Consider the following 27,829-nt stretch of genomic DNA (forward strand, 5'->3'; position numbering starts at 1 on the left):
GAATTAACAGAACACTGAGCAGTTTCTCAGAAAGCTTCTTTCCAGTATTCATCTGAGGATATTTCCTTTTTCACCATAGCCCTCTATGGGCTTCCAAATATCACTTTGCCAATTCCACAAGAACTGTCTTAGTGAAAGGCTTCTTGAGGGGAAAGCTGTAACTCTGTCAGATGATTTCACAGAACACAAAGAAGTTTCTCAGAAGGCTTCTTTCTCTTTTTTATCTGAGGATATTTCCTTTGGCCCTATAGTCTTCAAAGGGATCCGGAATATCTGTTCTCAGATTCCACAGAAATAAGGCTAGCAAAGAGATCCACGAAATACAGATGTAACTCTGTGAGATGAATTAACAGAACACTAAGCGGTTTCTCTGAAAGCTTCTTTCCAGATTTCTTCTGAGGATATTTCCTTTTTCAAAATAGCCCTCTATGGGCTTCCAAATATCACTTTGCCAATTCCGCAAGAACTGTCTTAGCGAAAGGCTTCTTGAGGGGAAAGCTGTAACTCAGTGAGATGATTTCACAGAACACAAAGAAGTTTCTCAGAAAGCTGCTTTCTCTTTGTTATCGGAGGATATTTCCTTTGGCCCTATAGTCTTCAAAGGGATCCGAAATATCTGTTCTCAGATTCCACAGAAATAAGGTTAGCAAAGAGATCGACGAAATACAGATGTAACTCTGTGAGATGGATTAACAGAACACTAATCGGTTTCTCAGAAAACTTCTTTCCAGATTTCATCTGAGGATATTTCCTTTTTCAACATAGCCCTCTATGGGCTTCCAAATATCACTTTGCCAATTCCACAAGAACTGTCTTAGCGAAAGGCTTCTTGAGGGGAAAGCTGTAACTCTGTGAGATGATTTCACAGAACACAAAGAAGTTTCTCAGAGAGCTTCTTTCTCTTTGTTATCGGAGGATAATTCCTTTTCTCTATAGTCTTCAAAGGGATCCGAAATATCTGTTCTCAGAATCCAGAGAAATAAGGCGAGCAAAGAGATCCACGAAATACAGATATAACTCTGTGAGATGAATTAACAGAACACTAAGCAGTTTCTCAGAAAGCTTCTTTCCAGATTTCATCTGAGGACATTTCCTTTTTCACCATAGCCCTCTATGGGCTTCCAAATATGACTTGGCCAATTCCACAAGAACTGTCTTAGCGAAAGGCTTCTTGAGGGGAAAGCTGTAACTCTGTGAGATGATTTCACAGAACACAAAGAAGTTTCTCAGAAAGCTTCTTTCTCTTTGTTATCGGAGGATATTTCCTTAGGACCTATAGTCTTCAAAGGGATCCGAAATATCTGTTCTCAGATTCCACAGAAATAAGGCGAGCAAAGAGATCCACGAAATACAGATGTAACTCTGTGAGATGAATTAACAGAACACTAAGCAGTTTCTCAGAAAGCTTCTTTCCAGATTTCATCTGAGGATACTTCCTTTTTCACCGTAGCCCTCTATGGGCTTCCGAATATCACTTTGCCAATTCCACAAGAACTCTCTTAGCAAAAGGCTTCTTGAGGGGAAAGCTGTAACTCTGTGAGATGATTTCACAGAACACAAAGAAGTTTCTCAAAAAGCTTCTTTCTCTTTGTTATCGGAGGATATTTCCTTTGGCCCTATAGTCTTCAAAGGGATCCGAAATATCTGTTCTCAGATTCCACAGAAATAAGGCTAGCAAAGAGATCCACGAAATACAGATGTAACTCTGTGAGATGAATTTACAGAACACTAAGCAGTTTCTCAGAAAGCTTCTTTCCAGATTTCATCTGAGGATATTTCCTTTTTCACCGTAGCCCTCTATGGGCTTCCAAATATCACTTTGCCAATTCCACAAGAACTGTCTTAGCGAAAGGCTTCTTGAGGGGAAAGCTGTAACTCTGTGAGATGATTTCACAGAACACAAAGAAGTTTCTCAGAAAGCTTCTTTCTCTTTGTTATCGGAGGATATTTCCTTTGGCCCTATAGTCTTCAAAGGGATCCGAAATATCTGTTCTCAGATTCCACAGAAATAAGGCTAGCAAAGAGATCCACGAAATACAGATGTAACTCCGTGAGATGAATTAAGAGAACACTAAGCAGTTTCTCATAAAGCTTCTTTCCAGATTTCATCTGAGGATATTTCCTTTTTCACCATACCCCTCTATGGGCTTCCAAATATCACTTTGCCAATTCCACAAGAACTGTCTTAGCGAAAGGCTTCCTGAGGGAAAAGCTGTAACTCTGTGAGATGATTTCACAGAACACAAAGAAGTTTCTCAGAAAGCTTCTTTCTCTTTGTTATCGGAGGATATTTCCTTTGGCCCTATACTCTTCAAAGGGATCCGAAATATCTGTTCTCAGATTCCACAGAAATAAGGCTAGCAAAGAGATCCATGAAATACAGATGTAACTCTGTGAGATGAATTAACAGAACACTAAACAGTTTCTCAGAAAGCTTCTTTCCAGATTTCATCTGAGGATATTTCCTTTTTCACCATAGCCCTCTATGGGCTTCCGAATATCACTTTGCCAATTCCACAAGAACTCTCTAAGCGAAAGGCTTCTTGAGGGGAAAGCTGTAACTCTGTGAGATGATTTCACAGAACACAAAGAAGTTTCTCAGAAAGCTTCTTTCTCTTTGTTATCGGAGGATATTTCCTTTGGCCCTATAGTCTTCAAACGATCCGAAATATCTGTTCTCAGATTTCACAGAAATAAGGCTAGCAAAGAGATCCACGAAATAGAGATGTAACTCTGTGAGATGAATTAACAGAACACTAAGCAGTTTCTCAAAAAGCTTCTTTCCAGATTTCATCTGAGGATATTTCCTTTTTCACCATAGCCCTCTATGGGCTCCGAAATATCAGTTTGCCAATTCCACAAGAACTGTCTTAGTGAAAGGCTTCTTAAGGGGAAAGCTGTAACTCTGTGAGATGATTTCACAGAACATAAGGAAGTTTCTCAGAAAGCTTCTTTCTCTTTGTTATCGGAGGATATTTCCTTTGGCCCTATAGTCTTCAAAGTGATCCGAAATATCTGTTCTCAGATTCCACAGAAATAAGGCTAGCAAAGAGATCCACGAAATACAGATGTAACTCGGTGAGATGAATTAACAGAACACTAAGCAGTTTCTCAGAAAGCTTCTTTCCAGATTTCATCTGAGGATATTTCCTTTTTCACCATAGCCCTCTATGGGCTTCCAAATATCACTTTGCCAATTCCAGAAAAACTATCTTAGCGAAAGTCTTCTTGAGGGGAAAGCTGTAACTCTGTGAGATGATTTCACAGAACACAAAGAAGTTTCTCAGAAAGCTTCTTTCTCTTTGTTATCGGAGGATATTTCCTTTGGCCCTATAGTCTTCAAAGGGATCCGAAACATCTGTTCTCAGATTCCGCAGAAACAAGGCTAGCAAAGAGATCCACGAAATTCAGATGTAACTCTGTGAGATGAAATAACAGAACACTAAGCAGTTTCTCAGAAAGCTTCTTTCGAGATTTCATCTGAGGATATTTCCTTTTTCACCATAGCCCTCTATGGGCTTCCAAATATCACTTGGCCAATTCCACAAGAACTGTCTTTGCGAAAGGCTTCTTGAGGGGAAAGCTGTAACTCTGTGAGATGATTTCACAGAACACAAAGAAGTTTCTCAGAAAGCTTCTTTCTCTTTGTTATCCGAGGATATTTCCTTTGGCCCTATAGTCTTCAAAGGGATCCGAAACATCTGTTCTCAGATTCCACAGAAATAAGGCTAGCAAAGAGATCCACGAAATACAGATGTATCTCTGTGAGATGAATTAACAGAACACTAAGCAGTTTCTCAGAAAGCTTCTTTCCAGATTTCATCTGAGGATATTTCCTTTTTAACCATAGCCCTCTATGGGCTTCCAAATATCACTTTGCCAATTCCACAAGAACTGTCTTAGCGAAAGGCTTCTTGAGGGGAAAGCTATAACTCTGTGAGATGATTTCACAGAACACAAAGAAGTTTCTCAGAGAGCTTCCTTCTCTTTGATATCGGAGGATAATTCCTTTGGCTCTATAGTCTTCAAAGGGATCCGAAATATCTGTTCTCAGAATCCACAGAAATAAGGCTAGCAAAGAGATCCACGAAATACAGATGTAACTCTGTGAGATGAATTAACAGAACACTAAGCAGTTTCTCAGAAAGCTTCTTTCCAGATTTCATCTGAGGATATTTCCTTTTTCACCATAGCCCTCTATGGGCTTCCAAATATCACTTTTCCAATTCCACAAGAACTGTCTTAGCGAAAGGCTTCTTGAAGGGAAAGCTGTAACTCTGTCAGATGATTTCACAGAACACAAAGAAGTTTCTCAGAAAGCTTCTTTCTCTTTGTGATCGGAGGATATTTCCTTTAGCCTTTTACTCTTCAATGGGATCCGAAATATCTGTTCTCAGATGACACAGAAATAAGGCGAGCAAAGAGATCCACGAAATACTGATGTAACTCTGTGAGATGAATTAACAGAACACTAAGCAGTTTCTCAGAAAGCTTCTTTCGAGATTTCATCTGAGGATATTTCCTTTTTCACCATAGCCCTCTATGGGCTTCCAAATATCACCTGGTCAATTCCACAAGAACTGTCTTATCGAAAGGCTTCTTGAGGGGAAAGCTGTAACTCTGTGAGATGATTTCACAGAACACAAAGAAGTTTCTCAGAAAGCTTCTTTCTCTTTGTTATCGGAGGATATTTCCTTTGACCCTATAGTCTTCAAAGGGATCCGAAATATCTGTTCTCAGATCCCACAGAAATAAGGCTAGCAAAGAGATCCACGAAATACAGATGTAACTCTGTGAGATGAATTAACAGAACACTAAACAGTTTCTCAGAAAGCTTCTTTCCAGATTTCATCTGAGGATATTTCCTTTTTCACCATAGCCCTCTATGGGCTTCCAAATATCACTTTGCCAATTCCACAAGAACTCTCTAAGCGAAAGGCTTCTTGAGGGGAAAGCTGTAACTCTGTGAGATGATTTCACAGAACACAAAGAAGTTTCTCAGAAAGCTTCTTTCTCTTTGTTATCGGAGGATATTTCCTTTGGCCCTATAGTCTTCAAACGATCCGAAATATCTGTTCTCAGATTTCACAGAAATAAGGCTAGCAAAGAGATCCACGAAATAGAGATGTAACTCTGTGAGATGAATTAACAGAACACTAAGCAGTTTCTCAAAAAGCTTCTTTCCAGATTTCATCGGAGGATATTTCCTTTTTCACCATAGCCCTCTATGGGCTCCGAAATATCACTTTGCCAATTCCACAAGAACTGTCTTAGTGAAAGGCTTCTTAAGGGGAAAGCTGTAACTCTGTGAGATGATTTCACAGAACATAAGGAAGTTTCTCAGAAAGCTTCTTTCTCTTTGTTATCGGAGGATATTTCCTTTGGCCCTATAGTCTTCAAAGTGATCCGAAATATCTGTTCTCAGATTCCACAGAAATAAGGCTAGCAAAGAGATCCACGAAATACAGATGTAACTCGGTGAGATGAATTAACAGAACACTAAGCAGTTTCTCAGAAAGCTTCTTTCCAGATTTCATCTGAGGATATTTCCTTTTTCACCATAGCCCTCTATGGGCTTCCAAATATCACTTTGCCAATTCCAGAAAAACTATCTTAGCGAAAGTCTTCTTGAGGGGAAAGCTGTAACTCTGTGAGATGATTTCACAGAACACAAAGAAGTTTCTCAGAAAGCTTCTTTCTCTTTGTTATCGGAGGATATTTCCTTTGGCCCTATAGTCTTCAAAGGGATCCGAAACATCTGTTCTCAGATTCCGCAGAAACAAGGCTAGCAAAGAGATCCACGAAATTCAGATGTAACTCTGTGAGATGAAATAACAGAACACTAAGCAGTTTCTCAGAAAGCTTCTTTCGAGATTTCATCTGAGGATATTTCCTTTTTCACCATAGCCCTCTATGGGCTTCCAAATATCACTTGGCCAATTCCACAAGAACTGTCTTTGCGAAAGGCTTCTTGAGGGGAAAGCTGTAACTCTGTGAGATGATTTCACAGAACACAAAGAAGTTTCTCAGAAAGCTTCTTTCTCTTTGTTATCCGAGGATATTTCCTTTGGCCCTATAGTCTTCAAAGGGATCCGAAACATCTGTTCTCAGATTCCACAGAAATAAAGCTAGCAAAGAGATCCACGAAATACAGATGTATCTCCGTGAGATGAATTAACAGAACACTAAGCAGTTTCTCGGAAAGCTTCTTTCCAGATTTCATCTGAGGATATTTCCTTTTTCACCATAGCCCTCTATGGGCTTCCAAATATCACTTTGCCAATTCCACAAGAACTGTCTTAGCGAAAGGCTTCTTGAGGGGAAAGCTATAACTCTGTGAGATGATTTCACAGAACACAAAGAAGTTTCTCAGAGAGCTTCCTTCTCTTTGATATCGGAGGATAATTCCTTTGGCTCTATAGTCTTCAAAGGGATCCGAAATATCTGTTCTCAGAATCCACAGAAATAAGGCTAGCAAAGAGATCCACGAAATACAGATGTAACTCTGTGAGATGAATTAACAGAACACTAAGCAGTTTCTCAGAAAGCTTCTTTCCAGATTTCATCTGAGGATATTTCCTTTTTCACCATAGCCCTCTATGGGCTTCCAAATATCACTTTTCCAATTCCACAAGAACTGTCTTAGCGAAAGGCTTCTTGAAGGGAAAGCTGTAACTCTGTCAGATGATTTCACAGAACACAAAGAAGTTTCTCAGAAAGCTTCTTTCTCTTTGTGATCGGAGGATATTTCCTTTAGCCTTTTACTCTTCAATGGGATCCGAAATATCTGTTCTCAGATGACACAGAAATAAGGCGAGCAAAGAGATCCACGAAATACAGATGTAACTCTGTGAGATGAATTAACAGAACACTAAGCAGTTTCTCAGAAAGCTTCTTTCCAGATTTGATCTCAGGATATTTCCTTTTTCAACATAGCCCTCTATGGGCTTCAAAATTTCACTCTGCCAATTCCACAAGAACTGTCTTAGCGAAAGGCTTCTTGAGGGGAAAGCTGTAACTCTGTGAGATGATTTCACAGAACACAAAGAAGTTTCTCAGAAAGCTTCTTTCTCTTTTTTATCGGAGGATATTTCCTTTGGCCCTATAGTCTTCAAAGGGATCCGAAATATCTGTTCTCAGATTTCACAGAAATAAGGCTAGCTAAGAGATCCACGAAATACACATGTAACTCTGTGAGATGAATTAACAGAACACTAAGCAGTTTCTCAGAAAGCTTCTTTCCAGATTTCATCTGAGGATATTTCGTTTTTCACCATAGCCCTCTATGGGCTTCCAAATGTCACTTTGCCAATTCCACAATAACTGTCTTAGCGAAAAGCTTCTTGAGGGGAAAGCTGTAACTCTATGAGATGATTTTACAGAACGCGAAGAAGTTTCTCAGAAAGCTTCTTTCTCTTTGTTATCGGAGGATATTTCCTTTGGCCCTATAGTCTTCAAAGGGATCCGAAATATCTGTTCTCAGATTCCACAGAAATTGGGCTAGCAAAGAGATCCACGAAATACAGATGTAACTCTGTGAGATGAATTAACAGAACACTAAGCAGTTTCTCAGAAAGCTTCTTTCCAGATTTCATCTGAGGATATTTCCTTTTTCACCATAGCCCTCTATGGGCTTCCAAATATCACTTTGCCAATTCCACAAGAACTGTCTTAGCGAAAGGCTTCTTGAGGGGAAAGCTGTAACTGTGTGAGATGATTTCACAGAACACAAAGAAGTTTCTCAGAAAGTTTCTTTCTCTTTGTTATCGGAGGATATTTCCTTTGGCCCTATAGTCTTCAAAGGGATACGAAATATCTGTTCTCAGATTCCACAGAAATAAGGCTAGCAAAGAGATCCACGAAATACAGATGTAACTCTGTGAGATGAATTAACAGAACACTAAGCAGTTTCTCAGAAATCTTCTTTCGAGATTTCATCTGAGGATATTTCCTTTTTCACCATAGCCCTCTATGGGCTTCCAAATATCACCTGGCCAATTCCACAAGAACTGTCTTATCGAAAGGCTTCTTGAGGGCAAAGCTGTAACTCTGTGAGATGATTTCACAGAACACAAAGAAGTTTCTCAGAAAGCTTCTTTCTCTTTGTTATCGGAGGATATTTCCTTTGACCCTATAGTCTTCAAAGGGATCCGAAATATCTGTTCTCAGATCCCACAGAAATAAGGCTAGCAAAGAGATCCACGAAATACAGATGGAAATCTGTGAGATGAATTAACAGAACACTAAGCAGTTTCTCAGAAAGCTTCTTTCCAGATTTCATCTGAGGATATTTCCTTTTTCACCATAGCCCTCTATGGGCTTCCAAATATCACTTTTCCAATTCCACAAGAACTGTCTTAGCGAAAGGCATCTTGAGGGGAAAACTGTAACTCTGTGAGATGATTTCGCAGAACACATAGAAGTTTCTTAGAAAGCTTCTTTCTCTTTGTGATCGGAGGATATTTCCTTTGGCCTTATACTCTTCAAAGGGATCCGAAATATCTGTTGTCAGATTCCACAGAAATAAGGCTAGCAAAGTGATCCACGAAATACAGATGTAACTCTGTGAGATGAATTAACAGAACACTAAGCAGTTTCTCAGAAAGCTTCTTTCCAGATTTGATCTGAGGATATTTCCTTTTTCAACATAGCCCTCTATGGGCTACAAAATGTCACGCTGCCAATTCCACAAGAACTGTCTTAGCAAAAGGCTTCTTGAGGGGAAAGCTGTAACTCTGTGAGATGATTTCACAGAACACAAAGAAGTTTCTCAGAAAGCTTCTTTCTCTTTGTTATCGGAGGATATTTCCTTTGGCCCTATAGTCTTCAAAGGGATACGAAATATCTGTTCTCAGATTCCACAGAAATAAGGCTAGAAAAGAGATGCAGGAAATACAGATGTAACTCTGTGAGATGAATTAACAGAACACTAAGCAGTTTCTCAGAAAGCTTCTTTCCAGATTTCATCTGAGGATATTTCCTTTTTCACCATAGCCCTCTATGGGCTTCCAAATGTCACTTTGCCAATTCCACAATAAGTGTCTTAGCGAAAGGCTTCTTGAGGGGAAAACTGTAACTCTATGAGATGATTTCACAGAACGCAAAGAAGTTTCTCAGAAAGCTTCTTTCTCTTTGTTATCGGAGGATATTTCCTTTGGCCCTATAGTCTTCAAAGGGATCCGGAATATCTGTTCTCAGATTCCACAGAAATAAGGCTAGCAAAGAGATCCACGAAATACAGATGTAACTCTGTGAGATGAATTAACATAACACTAAGCAGTTTCTCTGAAAGCTTCTTTCCAGATTTCTTCTGAGGATATTTCCTTTTCAAAATAGCCCTCTATGGGCTTCCAAATATCACTTTGCCAATTCCGCAAGAACTGTCTTAGCGAAAGGCTTCTTGAGGGGAAAGCTGTAACTCTGTGAGATGATTTCACAGAACACAAAGAATTTTCTCAGAAAGCTTCTTTCTCTTTTTTATCGGAGGATATTTCCTTTGGCCCTATAGTCTTCAAAGGGATCCGAAATATCTGTTCTCAGATTCCACAGAAATAAGGCTAGCAAAGAGATCCACGAAATACAGATGTAACTCTGTGAGATGGATTAACAGAACACTAATCGGTTTCTCAGAAAACTTCTTTCCAGATTTCATCTGAGGATAATTCCTTTTTCACCATAGCCCACTATGGGCTTCCAAATATCACTTTGCCAATTCCACAAGAACTGTCTTAGCGAAAGGCTTCTTGAGGGGAAAGCTGTAACTCTGTGAGATGATTTCACAGAACACAAAGAAGTTTCTCAGAGAGCTTCCTTCTCTTTGTTATCGGAGGATAATTCGTTTGGCTCTATAGTCCTCAAACGGATCCGAAATATCTGTTCTCAGAATCCAGAGAAATAAGGCTAGCAAAGAGATCCACGAAATACAGATGTAACTCTGTGAGATGAATTAACAGAACACTAAGCAGTTTCTCAGAAAGCTTCTTTCCAGATTTGATCTCAGGATATTTCCTTTTTCAACATAGCCCTCTATGGGCTTCAAAATGTCACTCTGCGAATTCCACAAGAACTGTCTTAGCGAAAGGCTTCTTGAGGGGAAAGCTGTAACTCTGTGAGATGATTTCACAGAACACAAAGAAGTTTCTCAGAAAGCTTCTTTCTCTTTGTTATCGGAGGATATTTCCTTTGGCCCTATAGTCTTCAAAGGGATCCGAAATATCTGTTCTCAGATTCCACAGAAATAAGGCTAGCAAAGAGATCCACGAAATACAGATGTAACTCCGTGAGATGAATTAACAGAACACTGAGCAGTTTCTCAGAAAGCTTCTTTCCAGATTTCATCTGAGGATATTTCCTTTTTCACCATACCCCTCTATGGGCTTCCAAATATCACTTTGCCAATTCCACAAGAACTGTCTTAGCGAAAGGCTTCCTGAGGGAAAAGCTGTAACTCTGTGAGATGATTTCACAGAACACAAAGAAGTTTCTCAGAAAGCTTCTTTCTCTTTGTTATCGGAGGATATTTCCTTTGGCCCTATACTCTTCAAAGGGATCCGAAATATCTGTTCTCAGATTCCACAGAAATAAGGCTAGCAAAGAGATCCATGAAATACAGATGTAACTCTGTGAGATGAATTAACAGAACACTAAACAGTTTCTCAGAAAGCTTCTTTCCAGATTTCATCTGAGGATATTTCCTTTTTCACCATAGCCCTCTATGGGCTTCCGAATATCACTTTGCCAATTCCACAAGAACTCTCTAAGCGAAAGGCTTCTTGAGGGGAAAGCTGTAACTCTGTGAGATGATTTCACAGAACACAAAGAAGTTTCTCAGAAAGCTTCTTTCTCTTTGTTATCGGAGGATATTTCCTTTGGCCCTATAGTCTTCAAACGATCCGAAATATCTGTTCTCAGATTTCACAGAAATAAGGCTAGCAAAGAGATCCACGAAATAGAGATGTAACTCTGTGAGATGAATTAACAGAACACTAAGCAGTTTCTCAAAAAGCTTCTTTCCAGATTTCATCTGAGGATATTTCCTTTTTCACCATAGCCCTCTATGGGCTCCGAAATATCAGTTTGCCAATTCCACAAGAACTGTCTTAGTGAAAGGCTTCTTAAGGGGAAAGCTGTAACTCTGTGAGATGATTTCACAGAACATAAGGAAGTTTCTCAGAAAGCTTCTTTCTCTTTGTTATCGGAGGATATTTCCTTTGGCCCTATAGTCTTCAAAGTGATCCGAAATATCTGTTCTCAGATTCCACAGAAATAAGGCTAGCAAAGAGATCCACGAAATACAGATGTAACTCGGTGAGATGAATTAACAGAACACTAAGCAGTTTCTCAGAAAGCTTCTTTCCAGATTTCATCTGAGGATATTTCCTTTTTCACCATAGCCCTCTATGGGCTTCCAAATATCACTTTGCCAATTCCAGAAAAACTATCTTAGCGAAAGTCTTCTTGAGGGGAAAGCTGTAACTCTGTGAGATGATTTCACAGAACACAAAGAAGTTTCTCAGAAAGCTTCTTTCTCTTTGTTATCGGAGGATATTTCCTTTGGCCCTATAGTCTTCAAAGGGATCCGAAACATCTGTTCTCAGATTCCGCAGAAACAAGGCTAGCAAAGAGATCCACGAAATTCAGATGTAACTCTGTGAGATGAAATAACAGAACACTAAGCAGTTTCTCAGAAAGCTTCTTTCGAGATTTCATCTGAGGATATTTCCTTTTTCACCATAGCCCTCTATGGGCTTCCAAATATCACTTGGCCAATTCCACAAGAACTGTCTTTGCGAAAGGCTTCTTGAGGGGAAAGCTGTAACTCTGTGAGATGATTTCACAGAACACAAAGAAGTTTCTCAGAAAGCTTCTTTCTCTTTGTTATCCGAGGATATTTCCTTTGGCCCTATAGTCTTCAAAGGGATCCGAAACATCTGTTCTCAGATTCCACAGAAATAAGGCTAGCAAAGAGATCCACGAAATACAGATGTATCTCTGTGAGATGAATTAACAGAACACTAAGCAGTTTCTCAGAAAGCTTCTTTCCAGATTTCATCTGAGGATATTTCCTTTTTAACCATAGCCCTCTATGGGCTTCCAAATATCACTTTGCCAATTCCACAAGAACTGTCTTAGCGAAAGGCTTCTTGAGGGGAAAGCTATAACTCTGTGAGATGATTTCACAGAACACAAAGAAGTTTCTCAGAGAGCTTCCTTCTCTTTGATATCGGAGGATAATTCCTTTGGCTCTATAGTCTTCAAAGGGATCCGAAATATCTGTTCTCAGAATCCACAGAAATAAGGCTAGCAAAGAGATCCACGAAATACAGATGTAACTCTGTGAGATGAATTAACAGAACACTAAGCAGTTTCTCAGAAAGCTTCTTTCCAGATTTCATCTGAGGATATTTCCTTTTTCACCATAGCCCTCTATGGGCTTCCAAATATCACTTTTCCAATTCCACAAGAACTGTCTTAGCGAAAGGCTTCTTGAAGGGAAAGCTGTAACTCTGTCAGATGATTTCACAGAACACAAAGAAGTTTCTCAGAAAGCTTCTTTCTCTTTGTGATCGGAGGATATTTCCTTTAGCCTTTTACTCTTCAATGGGATCCGAAATATCTGTTCTCAGATGACACAGAAATAAGGCGAGCAAAGAGATCCACGAAATACTGATGTAACTCTGTGAGATGAATTAACAGAACACTAAGCAGTTTCTCAGAAAGCTTCTTTCGAGATTTCATCTGAGGATATTTCCTTTTTCACCATAGCCCTCTATGGGCTTCCAAATATCACCTGGTCAATTCCACAAGAACTGTCTTATCGAAAGGCTTCTTGAGGGGAAAGCTGTAACTCTGTGAGATGATTTCACAGAACACAAAGAAGTTTCTCAGAAAGCTTCTTTCTCTTTGTTATCGGAGGATATTTCCTTTGACCCTATAGTCTTCAAAGGGATCCGAAATATCTGTTCTCAGATCCCACAGAAATAAGGCTAGCAAAGAGATCCACGAAATACAGATGTAACTCTGTGAGATGAATTAACAGAACACTAAACAGTTTCTCAGAAAGCTTCTTTCCAGATTTCATCTGAGGATATTTCCTTTTTCACCATAGCCCTCTATGGGCTTCCGAATATCACTTTGCCAATTCCACAAGAACTCTCTAAGCGAAAGGCTTCTTGAGGGGAAAGCTGTAACTCTGTGAGATGATTTCACAGAACACAAAGAAGTTTCTCAGAAAGCTTCTTTCTCTTTGTTATCGGAGGATATTTCCTTTGGCCCTATAGTCTTCAAACGATCCGAAATATCTGTTCTCAGATTTCACAGAAATAAGGCTAGCAAAGAGATCCACGAAATAGAGATGTAACTCTGTGAGATGAATTAACAGAACACTAAGCAGTTTCTCAAAAAGCTTCTTTCCAGATTTCATCGGAGGATATTTCCTTTTTCACCATAGCCCTCTATGGGCTCCGAAATATCACTTTGCCAATTCCACAAGAACTGTCTTAGTGAAAGGCTTCTTAAGGGGAAAGCTGTAACTCTGTGAGATGATTTCACAGAACATAAGGAAGTTTCTCAGAAAGCTTCTTTCTCTTTGTGATCGGAGGATATTTCCTTTAGCCTTTTACTCTTCAATGGGATCCGAAATATCTGTTCTCAGATGACACAGAAATAAGGCGAGCAAAGAGATCCACGAAATACTGATGTAACTCTGTGAGATGAATTAACAGAACACTAAGCAGTTTTTCAGAAAGCTTCTTTCGAGATTTCATCTGAGGATATTTCCTTTTTCACCATAGCCCTCTATGGGCTTCCAAATATCACCTGGTCAATTCCACAAGAACTGTCTTATCGAAAGGCTTCTTGAGGGGAAAGCTGTAACTCTGTGAGATGATTTCACAGAACACAAAGAAGTTTCTCAGAAAGCTTCTTTCTCTTTGTTATCGGAGGATATTTCCTTTGACCCTATAGTCTTCAAAGGGATCCGAAATATCTGTTCTCAGATCCCACAGAAATAAGGCTAGCAAAGAGATCCACGAAATACAGATGTAACTCTGTGAGATGAATTAACAGAACACTAAACAGTTTCTCAGAAAGCTTCTTTCCAGATTTCATCTGAGGATATTTCCTTTTTCACCATAGCCCTCTATGGGCTTCCGAATATCACTTTGCCAATTCCACAAGAACTCTCTAAGCGAAAGGCTTCTTGAGGGGAAAGCTGTAACTCTGTGAGATGATTTCACAGAACACAAAGAAGTTTCTCAGAAAGCTTCTTTCTCTTTGTTATCGGAGGATATTTCCTTTGGCCCTATAGTCTTCAAACGATCCGAAATATCTGTTCTCAGATTTCACAGAAATAAGGCTAGCAAAGAGATCCACGAAATAGAGATGTAACTCTGTGAGATGAATTAACAGAACACTAAGCAGTTTCTCAAAAAGCTTCTTTCCAGATTTCATCGGAGGATATTTCCTTTTTCACCATAGCCCTCTATGGGCTCCGAAATATCACTTTGCCAATTCCACAAGAACTGTCTTAGTGAAAGGCTTCTTAAGGGGAAAGCTGTAACTCTGTGAGATGATTTCACAGAACATAAGGAAGTTTCTCAGAAAGCTTCTTTCTCTTTGTTATCGGAGGATATTTCCTTTGGCCCTATAGTCTTCAAAGTGATCCGAAATATCTGTTCTCAGATTCCACAGAAATAAGGCTAGCAAAGAGATCCACGAAATACAGATGTAACTCGGTGAGATGAATTAACAGAACACTAAGCAGTTTCTCAGAAAGCTTCTTTCCAGATTTCATCTGAGGATATTTCCTTTTTCACCATAGCCCTCTATGGGCTTCCAAATATCACTTTGCCAATTCCAGAAAAACTATCTTAGCGAAAGTCTTCTTGAGGGGAAAGCTGTAACTCTGTGAGATGATTTTACAGAACGCGAAGAAGTTTCTCAGAAAGCTTCTTTCTCTTTGTTATCGGAGGATATTTCCTTTGGCCCTATAGTCTTCAAAGGGATCCGAAATATCTGTTCTCAGATTCCACAGAAATTGGGCTAGCAAAGAGATCCACGAAATACAGATGTAACTCTGTGAGATGAATTAACAGAACACTAAGCAGTTTCTCAGAAAGCTTCTTTCCAGATTTCATCTGAGGATATTTCCTTTTTCACCATAGCCCTCTATGGGCTTCCAAATATCACTTTGCCAATTCCACAAGAACTGTCTTAGCGAAAGGCTTCTTGAGGGGAAAGCTGTAACTGTGTGAGATGATTTCACAGAACACAAAGAAGTTTCTCAGAAAGTTTCTTTCTCTTTGTTATCGGAGGATATTTCCTTTGGCCCTATAGTCTTCAAAGGGATACGAAATATCTGTTCTCAGATTCCACAGAAATAAGGCTAGCAAAGAGATCCACGAAATACAGATGTAACTCTGTGAGATGAATTAACAGAACACTAAGCAGTTTCTCAGAAATCTTCTTTCGAGATTTCATCTGAGGATATTTCCTTTTTCACCATAGCCCTCTATGGGCTTCCAAATATCACCTGGCCAATTCCACAAGAACTGTCTTATCGAAAGGCTTCTTGAGGGCAAAGCTGTAACTCTGTGAGATGATTTCACAGAACACAAAGAAGTTTCTCAGAAAGCTTCTTTCTCTTTGTTATCGGAGGATATTTCCTTTGACCCTATAGTCTTCAAAGGGATCCGAAATATCTGTTCTCAGATCCCACAGAAATAAGGCTAGCAAAGAGATCCACGAAATACAGATGGAAATCTGTGAGATGAATTAACAGAACACTAAGCAGTTTCTCAGAAAGCTTCTTTCCAGATTTCATCTGAGGATATTTCCTTTTTCACCATAGCCCTCTATGGGCTTCCAAATATCACTTTTCCAATTCCACAAGAACTGTCTTAGCGAAAGGCATCTTGAGGGGAAAACTGTAACTCTGTGAGATGATTTCGCAGAACACATAGAAGTTTCTTAGAAAGCTTCTTTCTCTTTGTGATCGGAGGATATTTCCTTTGGCCTTATACTCTTCAAAGGGATCCGAAATATCTGTTGTCAGATTCCACAGAAATAAGGCTAGCAAAGTGATCCACGAAATACAGATGTAACTCTGTGAGATGAATTAACAGAACACTAAGCAGTTTCTCAGAAAGCTTCTTTCCAGATTTGATCTGAGGATATTTCCTTTTTCAACATAGCCCTCTATGGGCTACAAAATGTCACGCTGCCAATTCCACAAGAACTGTCTTAGCAAAAGGCTTCTTGAGGGGAAAGCTGTAACTCTGTGAGATGATTTCACAGAACACAAAGAAGTTTCTCAGAAAGCTTCTTTCTCTTTGTTATCGGAGGATATTTCCTTTGGCCCTATAGTCTTCAAAGGGATACGAAATATCTGTTCTCAGATTCCACAGAAATAAGGCTAGAAAAGAGATGCAGGAAATACAGATGTAACTCTGTGAGATGAATTAACAGAACACTAAGCAGTTTCTCAGAAAGCTTCTTTCCAGATTTCATCTGAGGATATTTCCTTTTTCACCATAGCCCTCTATGGGCTTCCAAATGTCACTTTGCCAATTCCACAATAAGTGTCTTAGCGAAAGGCTTCTTGAGGGGAAAACTGTAACTCTATGAGATGATTTCACAGAACGCAAAGAAGTTTCTCAGAAAGCTTCTTTCTCTTTGTTATCGGAGGATATTTCCTTTGGCCCTATAGTCTTCAAAGGGATCCGGAATATCTGTTCTCAGATTCCACAGAAATAAGGCTAGCAAAGAGATCCACGAAATACAGATGTAACTCTGTGAGATGAATTAACAGAACACTAAGCAGTTTCTCAGAAAGCTTCTTTCCAGATTTGATCTCAGGATATTTCCTTTTTCAACATAGCCCTCTATGGGCTTCAAAATGTCACTCTGCGAATTCCACAAGAACTGTCTTAGCGAAAGGCTTCTTGAGGGGAAAGCTGTAACTCTGTGAGATGATTTCACAGAACACAAAGAAGTTTCTCAGAAAGCTTCTTTCTCTTTGTTATCGGAGGATATTTCCTTTGGCCCTATAGTCTTCAAAGGGATCCGAAATATCTGTTCTCAGATTCCACAGAAATAAGGCTAGCAAAGAGATCCACGAAATACAGATGTAACTCCGTGAGATGAATTAACAGAACACTGAGCAGTTTCTCAGAAAGCTTCTTTCCAGATTTCATCTGAGGATATTTCCTTTTTCACCATAGCCCTCTATGGGCTTCCAAATATCACTTTGCCAATTCCACAAGAACTGTCTTAGTGAAAGGCTTCTTGAGGGGAAAGCTGTAACTCTGTGAGATGATTTCACAGAACACAAAGAAGTTTCTCAGAAAGCTTCTTTCTCTTTGTTATCGGAGGATATTTCCTTTGGCCCTATAGTCTTCAAAGGGATCCGGAATATCTGTTCTCAGATTCCACAGAAATAAGGCTAGCAAAGAGATCCACGAAATACAGATGTAACTCTGTGAGATGAATTAACAGAACACTAAGCAGTTTCTCAGAAAGCTTCTTTCCAGATTTCATCTGAGGATATTTCCTTTTTCACCATAGCCCTCTATGGGCTTCCAAATATCACTTTGCCAATTCCGCAAGAACTGTCTTAGCGAAAGGCTTCTTGAGGGGAAAGCTGTAACTCTGTGAGATGATTTCACAGAACACAACGAAGTTTCTCAGAAAGCTTCTTTCTCTTTGTTATCGGAGGATATTTCCTTTGGCCCTATAGTCTTCAAAGGGATCCGAAATATCTGTTCTCAGATTCCACAGAAATAAGGCTAGCAAAGAGATCCACGAAATACAGATGTAACTCTGTGAGATGAATTAACAGAACACTAATCGGTTTCTCAGAAAACTTCTTTACAGATTTCATCTGAGGATATTTCCTTTTTCAACATAGCCCTCTATGGGCTTCCAAATATCACTTTGCCAATTCCACAAGAACTGTCTTAGCGAAAGGCTTCTTGAGGGGAAAGCTGTAACTCTGTGAGATGATTTCACAGAACACAAAGAAGTTTCTCAGAGAGCTTCTTTCTCTTTGTTATCGGAGGATAATTCCTTTGGCTCTATAGTCTTCAAAGGGATCCGAAATATCTGTCTCAGAATCCAGAGAAATAAGGCGAGCAAAGAGATCCACGAAATACAGATGTAACTCTGGGAGATGAATTAACAGAACACTAAGCAGTTTCTCAGAAAGCTTCTTTCCAGATTTCATCTGAGGATATTTCCTTTTTCACCATAGCCCTCTATGGGCTTCCAAATATCACTTTTCCAATTCCAGAAGAACTGTCTTAGCGAAAGACTTCTTGAGGGGAAAGCTGTAACTCTGTGAGATGATTTCACAGAACAAAAAGAAGTTTCTCAGAAAGCTTCCTTTTCTTTGTTATCGGAGGATATTTCCTTTGGCCCTATAGTCTTCAAAGGGATCCGAAATATCTGTTCTCAGATTCCACAGAAATAAGGCTAGCAAAGAGATCCACGAAATACAGATGTAACTCTGTGAGATGAATTAACAGAACACTAAGCAGTTTCTCAGAAAACTTCTTTCCAGATTTCATCTGAGGATATTTCCTTTTTCACCATAGCCCTCTATGGGCTTCCAAATATCACTTTGCCAATTCCACAAGAACTGTCTTAGCGAAAGGCTTCTTGAAGGCAGAGCTGTAACTCTGTGAGATGATTTCACAGAACACAAAGAAGTTTCTCAGAAAGCTTCTTTCTCTTTGTTATCCGAGGATATTTCCTTTGGCCCTATAGTCTTCAAAGGGATCCGAAATATCTGTTCTCAGATTCCACAGAAATAAGGCTAGCTAAGAGATCCACGAAATACAGATGTAACTCTGTGAGATGAATTAACAGAACACTAAGCAGTTTCTCAGAAAGCTTCTTTCCAGATTTCATCTGAGGATATTTCCTTTTTCACCATAGCCCTCTATGGGCTTCCAAATGTCACTTTGCCAATTCCACAAAAACTGTCTTAGCGAAAGGCTTCTTGAGGGGAAAGCTGTAACTCTATGAGATGATTTCACAGAACGCAAAGAAGTTTCTCAGAAAGCTTCTTTCTCTTTGTTATCGGAGGATATTACCTTTGGCCCTATAGTCTTCAAAGTGATCCGAAATATCTGTTCTCAGATTCCACAGAAATAGGGCTAGCAAAGAGATCCACGAAATACAGATGTAACTCTGTGAGATGAATTAACAGAACACTTAGCAGTTTCTCAGAAATCTTCTTTCCAGATTTCATCTGAGGATATTTCCTTTTTCACCATAGCCCTCTATGGGCTTCCAAATATCACTTTGCCAATTCCACAAGAACTGTCTTAGCGAAAGGCTTCTTGAGGGGAAAGCTCTAACTCTGTGAGATGATTTCACAGAACACAAAGAAGTTTCTCAGAAAGCTTCTTTCTCTTTGTGATCGGAGGATATTTCCTTTGGCCTTATGCTCTTCAAAATGATCCGAAATATCTGTTCTCAGATTCCACAGAAATAAGGCGAGCAAAGAGATCCACGAAATACAGATGTAACTCTGTGAGATGAATTAACAGAACACTAAGCAGTTTCTCAGAAATCTTCTTTCCAGATTTGATCTGAGGATATTTCCTTTTTCAACATAGCCCTCTATGGGCTTCAAAATGTCACTATGCCAATTCCACAACAACTGTCTTAGCGAAAGGCTTCTTGAGGGGAAAGCTGTAACTCTGTGAGATGATTTCACAGAACACAAAGAAGTTTCTCAGAAAGCTTCTTTCTCTTTGTTATCGGAGGATATTTCCTTTGGCCCTATAGTCTTCAAAGGGATACGAAATATCTGTTCTCAGATTCCACAGAAATAAGGCTAACAAGGAGATCCACGAAATACAGATGTAACTCTGTGAGATGAATTAACAGAACACTAAGCAGTTTCTCAGAAAGCTTCTTTCCAGATTTCATCTGAGGATATTTCCTTTTTCACTGTAGCCCTCTATGGGCTTCCAAATGTCACTTTGCCAATTCCACAATAACTGTCTCAGCGAAAGGCTTCTTGAGGGGAAAGCTGTAACTCTGTGAGATGATTTCACAGAACACAAAGAAGTTTCTCAGAAAGCTTCTTTCTCTTTGTTATCGGAGGATATTTCCTTTGGCCCTATAGTCTTCAAAGGGATCCGAAATATCTGTTCTCAGATTCCACAGAAATAAGGCTAGCAAAGAGATCCACGAAATACAGATGTAACTCTGTGAGATGAATTAACAGAACACTAAGCAGTTTCTCAGAAAGCTTCTTTCCAGATTTCATCTGAGGATATTTCCTTTTTCAACATAGCCCTCTATGGGCTTCCAAATATCACTTTGCCAATTCCACAAGAACTGTCTTAGCGAAAGGATTCTTGAGGGGAAAGCTGTAACTCTGTGAGATGATTTCAGAGAACACAAAGAAGTTTCTCAGAGAGCTTCCTTCTCTTTGTTATCGGAGGATAATTCGTTTGGCTCTATAGTCTTCAAACGGATACGAAATATCTGTTCTCAGAATCCAGAGAAATAAGGCGAGCAAAGAGATCCACGAAATACATATGTAACTCTGTGAGATGAATTAACAGAACACTAAGCAGTTTCTCAGAAAGCTTCTTTCCAGATTTTATCTCAGGATATTTCCTTTTTCAACATAGGCCTCTATGGGCTTCAAAATATCACTCTGCCAATTCCACAAGAACTGTCTTAGCGAAAGGCTTCTTGAGGGGAAAGCTCTAACTCTGTGAGATGATTTCACAGAACACAAAGAAGTTTCTCAGAAAGCTTCTTTCTCTTTGTTATCGGAGGATATTTCCTTTGGCCCTATAGTCTTCAAAGGGATCCGAAATATCTGTTCTCAGATTCCACAGAAATAAGGCTAGCTAAGAGATCCACGAAATACAGATGTAACTCTGTGAGATGAATTAACAGAACACTAAGCATTTTCTCAGAAAGCTTCTTTCCAGATTTCATCTGAGGATATTTCCTTTTTCACCATAGCCCTCTATGGGCTTCCAAATGTCACTTTGCCAATTCCACAATAACTGTCTTAGCGAAAGGCTTCTTGAGGGGAAAGCTGTAACTCTATGAGATGATTTCACAGACGCAAAGAAGTTTCTCAGAAAGCTTCTTTCTCTTTGTTATCGGAGGATATTACCTTTGGCCCTATAGTCTTCAAAGGGATCCGAAATATCTGTTCTCAGATTCCACAGAAATAGGGCTAGCAAAGAGATTCACGAAATACAGATGTAACTCTGTGAGATGAATTAACAGAACACTTAGCAGTTTCTCAGAAATCTTCTTTCGAGATTTCATCTGAGGATATTTCCTTTTTCTCCATAGCCCTCTATGGGCTTCCAAATATTACTTGGCCAATTCCACAAGAACTGCCTTAGCGAAAGGCTTCTTGAGGGGAAAGCTGTAACTCTGTGAGATGATTTCACAGAACACAAAGAAGTTTCTCAGAGAGCTTCCTTCTCTTTGTTATCGGAGGATAATTCGTTTGGCTCTATAGTCTTCAAACGGATCCGAAATATCTGTTCTCAGAATCCAGAGAAATAAGGCTAGCAAAGAGATCCACGAAATACAGATGTAACTCTGTGAGATGAATTAACAGAACACTAAGCAGTTTCTCAGAAAGCTTCTTTCCAGATTTGATCTCAGGATATTTCCTTTTTCAACATAGCCCTCTATGGGCTTCAAAATGTCACTCTGCGAATTCCACAAGAACTGTCTTAGCGAAAGGCTTCTTGAGGGGAAAGCTGTAACTCTGTGAGATGATTTCACAGAACACAAAGAAGTTTCTCAGAAAGCTTCTTTCTCTTTGTTATCGGAGGATATTTCCTTTGGCCCTATAGTCTTCAAAGGGATCCGAAATATCTGTTCTCAGATTCCACAGAAATAAGGCTAGCAAAGAGATCCACGAAATACAGATGTAACTCCGTGAGATGAATTAACAGAACACTGAGCAGTTTCTCAGAAAGCTTCTTTCCAGATTTCATCTGAGGATATTTCCTTTTTCACCATAGCCCTCTATGGGCTTCCAAATATCACTTTGCCAATTCCACAAGAACTGTCTTAGTGAAAGGCTTCTTGAGGGGAAAGCTGTAACTCTGTGAGATGATTTCACAGAACACAAAGAAGTTTCTCAGAAAGCTTCCTTCTCTTTGTTATCTGAGGATATTTCCTTTGGCCCTATAGTCTTCAAAGGGATCCGGAATATCTGTTCTCAGATTCCACAGAAATAAGGCTAGCAAAGAGATCCACGAAATACAGATGTAACTCTGTGAGATGAATTAACAGAACACTGAGCAGTTTCTCAGAAAGCTTCTTTCCAGATTTCATCTGAGGATATTTCCTTTTTCACCATAGCCCTCTATGGGCTTCCAAATATCACTTTGCCAATTCCACAAGAACTGTCTTAGCGAAAGGCTTCTTGAGGGGAAAGCTGTAACTCTGTGAGATGATTTCACAGAACACAAAGAAGTTTCTCAGAGAGCTTCTTTCTCTTTGTTATCGGAGGATAATTCCTTTGGCTCTATAGTCTTCAAAGGGATCCGAAATATCTGTCTCAGAATCCAGAGAAATAAGGCGAGCAAAGAGATCCACGAAATACAGATGTAACTCTGTGAGATGAATTAACAGAACACTAAGCAGTTTCTCAGAAAGCTTCTTTCCAGATTTCATCTGAGGATATTACCTTTTTCACCATAGCCCTCTATGGGCTTCCAAATATCACTTTTCCAATTCCAGAAGAACTGTCTTAGCGAAAGACTTCTTGAGGGGAAAGCTGTAACTCTGTGAGATGATTTCACAGAACAAAAAGAAGTTTCTCAGAAAGCTTCCTTTTCTTTGTTATCGGAGGATATTTTCTTTGTCCCTATAGTCTTCAAAGGGATCCGAAATATCTGTTCTCAGATTCCACAGAAATAAGGCTAGCAAAGAGATCCACGAAATACAGATGTAACTCTGTGAGATGAATTAACAGAACACTAAGCAGTTTTTCAGAAAACTTCTTTCCAGATTTCATCTGAGGATATTTCCTTTTTCACCATAGCCCTCTATGGGCTTCCAAATATCACTTTGCCAATTCCACAAGAACTGTCTTAGCGAAAGGCTTCTTGAAGGCAGAGCTGTAACTCTGTGAGATGATTTCACAGAACACAAAGAAGTTTCTCAGAAAGCTTATTTCTCTTTGTTATACGAGGATATTTCCTTTGGCCCTATAGTCTTCAAAGGGATCCGAAATATCTGTTCTCAGATTCCACAGAAATAAGGCTAGCTAAGAGATCCACGAAATACAGATGTAACTCTGTGAGATGAATTAACAGAACACTAAGCAGTTTCTCAGAAAGCTTCTTTCCAGATTTCATCTGAGGATATTTCCTTTTTCACCATAGCCCACTATGGGCTTCCAAATGTCACTTTGCCAATTCCACAATAACTGTCTTAGCGAAAGGCTTCTTGAGGGGAAAGCTGTAACTCTATGAGATGATTTCACAGAACGCAAAGAAGTTTCTCAGAAAGCTTCTTTCTCTTTGTTATCGGAGGATATTACCTTTGGCCCTATAGTCTTCAAAGTGATCCGAAATATCTGTTCTCAGATTCCACAGAAATAGGGCTAGCAAAGAGATCCACGAAATACAGATGTAACTCTGTGAGATGAATTAACAGAACACTTAGCAGTTTCTCAGAAATCTTCTTTCCAGATTTCATCTGAGGATATTTCCTTTTTCACCATAGCCCTCTATGGGCTTCCAAATATCACTTTGCCAATTCCACAAGAACTGTCTTAGCGAAAGGCTTCTTGAGGGGAAAGCTCTAACTCTGTGAGATGATTTCACAGAACACAAAGAAGTTTCTCAGAAAGCTTCTTTCTCTTTGTGATCGGAGGATATTTCCTTTGGCCTTATGCTCTTCAAAATGATCCGAAATATCTGTTCTCAGATTCCACAGAAATAAGGCGAGCAAAGAGATCCACGAAATACAGATGTAACTCTGTGAGATGAATTAACAGAACACTAAGCAGTTTCTCAGAAATCTTCTTTCCAGATTTCATCTGAGGATATTTCCTTTTTCAACATAGCCCTCTATGGGCTTCAAAATGTCACTATGCCAATTCCACAACAACTGTCTTAGCGAAAGGCTTCTTGAGGGGAAAGCTGTAACTCTGTGAGATGATTTCACAGAACACAAAGAAGTTTCTCAGAAAGCTTCTTTCTCTTTGTTATCGGAGGATATTTCCTTTGGCCCTATAGTCTTCAAAGGGATCCGAAACATCTGTTCTCAGATTCCACAGAAATAAGGCTAGCAAAGAGATCCACGAAATACAGATGTAACTCTGTGAGATGAATTAACAGAACACTAAGCAGTTTCTCAGAAAGCTTCTTTCCAGATTTCATCTGAGGATATTTCCTTTTTCACCATAGCCCTCTAGGGGCTTCCAAATATCACTTTGCCAATTCCACAAGAACTGTCTTAGCGAAAGGCTTCTTGAGGGGAAAGCTGTAACTCTGTGAGATGATTTCAGAGAACACAAAGAAGTTTCTCAGAGAGCTTCCTTCTCTTTGTTATCGGAGGATAATTCGTTTGGCTCTACAGTCTTCAAACGGATACGAAATATCTGTTCTCAGAATCCAGAGAAATAAGGCTAGCAAAGAGATCCACGAAATACAGATGTAACTCTGTGAGATGAATTAACAGAACACTAAGCAGTTGCTCAGAAAGCGTCTTTCCAGATTTCATCTGAGGATATTTCCTTTTTCACCATAGCCCTCTATGGGCTTCCAAATATCAATTTTCCAATTCCACAAGAACTGTCTTAGCGAAAGGCTTCTTGAAGGAAAGCTGTAACTCTGTGAGATGATTTCACAGAACACAAAGAAGTTTCTCAGAAAGCTTCTTTCTCTTTGTGATGGGAGGATATTTCCTTTGGCCTTTTACTCTTCAAAGGGATCCGAAATATCTGTTCTCAGATTCCACAGAAATAAGGCGAGCAAAGAGATCCACGAAATACAGATGTAACTCTGTGAGATGAATTAACAGAACACTAAGCAGTTTCTCAGAAAGCTTCTTTCCAGATTTGATCTCAGGATATTTCCTTTTTCAACATAGGCCTCTATGGGCTTCAAAATATCACTCTGCCAATTCCACAAGAACTGTCTTAGCGAAAGGCTTCTTGAGGGGAAAGCTCTAACTCTGTGAGATGATTTCACAGAACGCAAAGAAGTTTCTCAGAAAGCTTCTTTCTCTTTGTTATCGGAGGATATTACCTTTGGCCCTATAGTCTTCAAAGGGATCCGAAATATCTGTTCTCAGATTCCACAGAAATAGGGCTAGCAAAGAGATCCACGAAATACAGATGTAACTCTGTGAGATGAATTAACAGAACACTTAGCAGTTTCTCAGAAATCTTCTTTCCAGATTTCATCTGAGGATATTTCCTTTTTCACCATAGCCCTCTATGGGCTTCCAAATATCACTTTGCCAATTCCACAAGAACTGTCTTAGCGAAAGGCTTCTTGAGGGGAAAGCTCTAACTCTGTGAGATGATTTCACAGAACACAAAGAAGTTTCTCAGAAAGCTTCTTTCTCTTTGTGATCGGAGGATATTTCCTTTGGCCTTATGCTCTTCAAAATGATCCGAAATATCTGTTCTCAGATTCCACAGAAATAAGGCGAGCAAAGAGATCCACGAAATACAGATGTAACTCTGTGAGATAAATTAACAGAACACTAAGCAGTTTCTCAGAAAGCTTCTTTCCAGATTTGATCTGAGGATATTTCCTTTTTCAACATAGCCCTCTATGGGCTTGAAAATGTCACTATGCCAATTCCACAACAACTGTCTTAGCGAAAGGCTTCTTGAGGGGAAAGCTGTAACTCTGTGAGATGATTTCACAGAACACAAAGAAGTTTCTCAGAAAGCTTCTTTCTCTTTGTTATCGGAGGATATTTCCTTTGGCCCTATAGTCTTCAAAGGGATACGAAATATCTGTTCTCAAATTCCACAGAAATAAGGCTAACAAGGAGATCCACGAAATACAGATGTAACTCTGTGAGATGAATTAACAGAACACTAAGCAGTTTCTCAGAAAGCTTCTTTCCAGATTTCATCTGAGGATATTTCCTTTTTCACCATAGCCCTCTATGGGCTTCCAAATGTCACTTGGCCAATTCCACAAGAACTGTCTTAGCGAAAGGCTTCTTGAGGGGAAAGCTGTAACTCTGTGAGATGATTTCACAGAACACAAAGAAGTTTCTCAGAAAGCTTCTTTCTCTTTGTTATCGGAGGATATTTCCTTTGGCCCTATAGTCTTCAAAGGGATCCGAAACATCTGTTCTCAGATTCCACAGAAATAAGGCTAGCAAAGAGATCCACGAAATACAGATGTAACTCTGTGAGATGAATTAACAGAACACTAAGCAGTTTCTCAGAAAGCTTCTTTCCAGATTTCATCTGAGGATATTTCCTTTTTCACCATAGCCCTCTATGGGCTTCCAAATATCACTTTGCCAATTCCACAAGAACTGTCTTAGCGAAAGGCTTCTTGAGGGGAAAGCTGTAACTCTGTGAGATGATTTCAGAGAACACAAAGAAGTTTCTCAGAGAGCTTCCTTCTCTTTGTTATCGGAGGATAATTCGTTTGGCTCTATAGTCTTCAAACGGATACGAAATATCTGTTCTCAGAATCCAGAGAAATAAGGCTAGCAAAGAGATCCACGAAATACAGATGTAACTCTGTGAGATGAATTAACAGAACACTAAGCAGTTTCTCAGAAAGCTTCTTTCCAGATTTCATCTGAGGATATTTCCTTTTTCACCATAGCCCTCTATGGGCTTCCAAATATCAATTTTCCAATTCCACAAGAACTGTCTTAGCGAAAGGCTTCTTGAAGGAAAGCTGTAACTCTGTGAGATGATTTCACAGAACACAAAGAAGTTTCTCAGAAAGCTTCTTTCTCTTTGTGATGGGAGGATATTTCCTTTGGCCTTTTACTCTTCAAAGGGATCCGAAATATCTGTTCTCAGATTCCACAGCAATAAGGCGAGCAAAGAGATCCACGAAATACAGATGTAACTCTGTGAGATGAATTAACAGAACACTAAGCAGTTTCTCAGAAAGCTTCTTTCCAGATTTGATCTCAGGATATTTCCTTTTTCAACATAGGCCTCTATGGGCTTCAAAATATCACTCTGTCAATTCCACAAGAACTGTCTTAGCGAAAGGCTTCTTGAGGGGAAAGCTCTAACTCTGTGAGATGATTTCACAGAACACAAAGAAGTTTCTCAGAAAGCTTCTTTCTCTTTGTTATCGGAGGATATTTCCTTTGGCCCTATAGTCTTCAAAGGGATCCGAAATATCTGTTCTCAGATTCCACAGAAATAAGGCTAGCTAAGAGATCCACGAAATACAGATGTAACTCTGTGAGATGAATTAACAGAACACTAAGCAGTTTCTCAGAAAGCTTCTTACCAGATTTCATCTGATGATATTTCCTTTTTCACCATAGCCCTCTATGGGCTTCCAAATGTCACTTTGCCAATTCCACAATAACTGTCTTAGCGAAAGGCTTCTTGAGGGGAAAGCTGTAACTCTATGAGATGATTTCACAGAACGCAAAGAAGTTTCTCAGAAAGCTTCTTTCTCTTTGTTATCGGAGGATATTTCCTTTGGCCCTATAGTCTTCAAAGGGATCCGAAATATCTGTTCTCAGATTCCACAGAAATAGGGCTAGCAAAGAGATCCACGAAATACAGAAGTAACTCTGTGAGATGAATTAACAGAACACTTAGCAGTTTCTCAGAAATCTTCTTTCCAGATTTCATCTGAGG

Source organism: Macaca nemestrina, chromosome 3 (genome assembly GCF_043159975.1).
Source record: "Macaca nemestrina isolate mMacNem1 chromosome 3, mMacNem.hap1, whole genome shotgun sequence".
Lineage (NCBI taxonomy): Eukaryota > Metazoa > Chordata > Mammalia > Primates > Cercopithecidae > Macaca > Macaca nemestrina.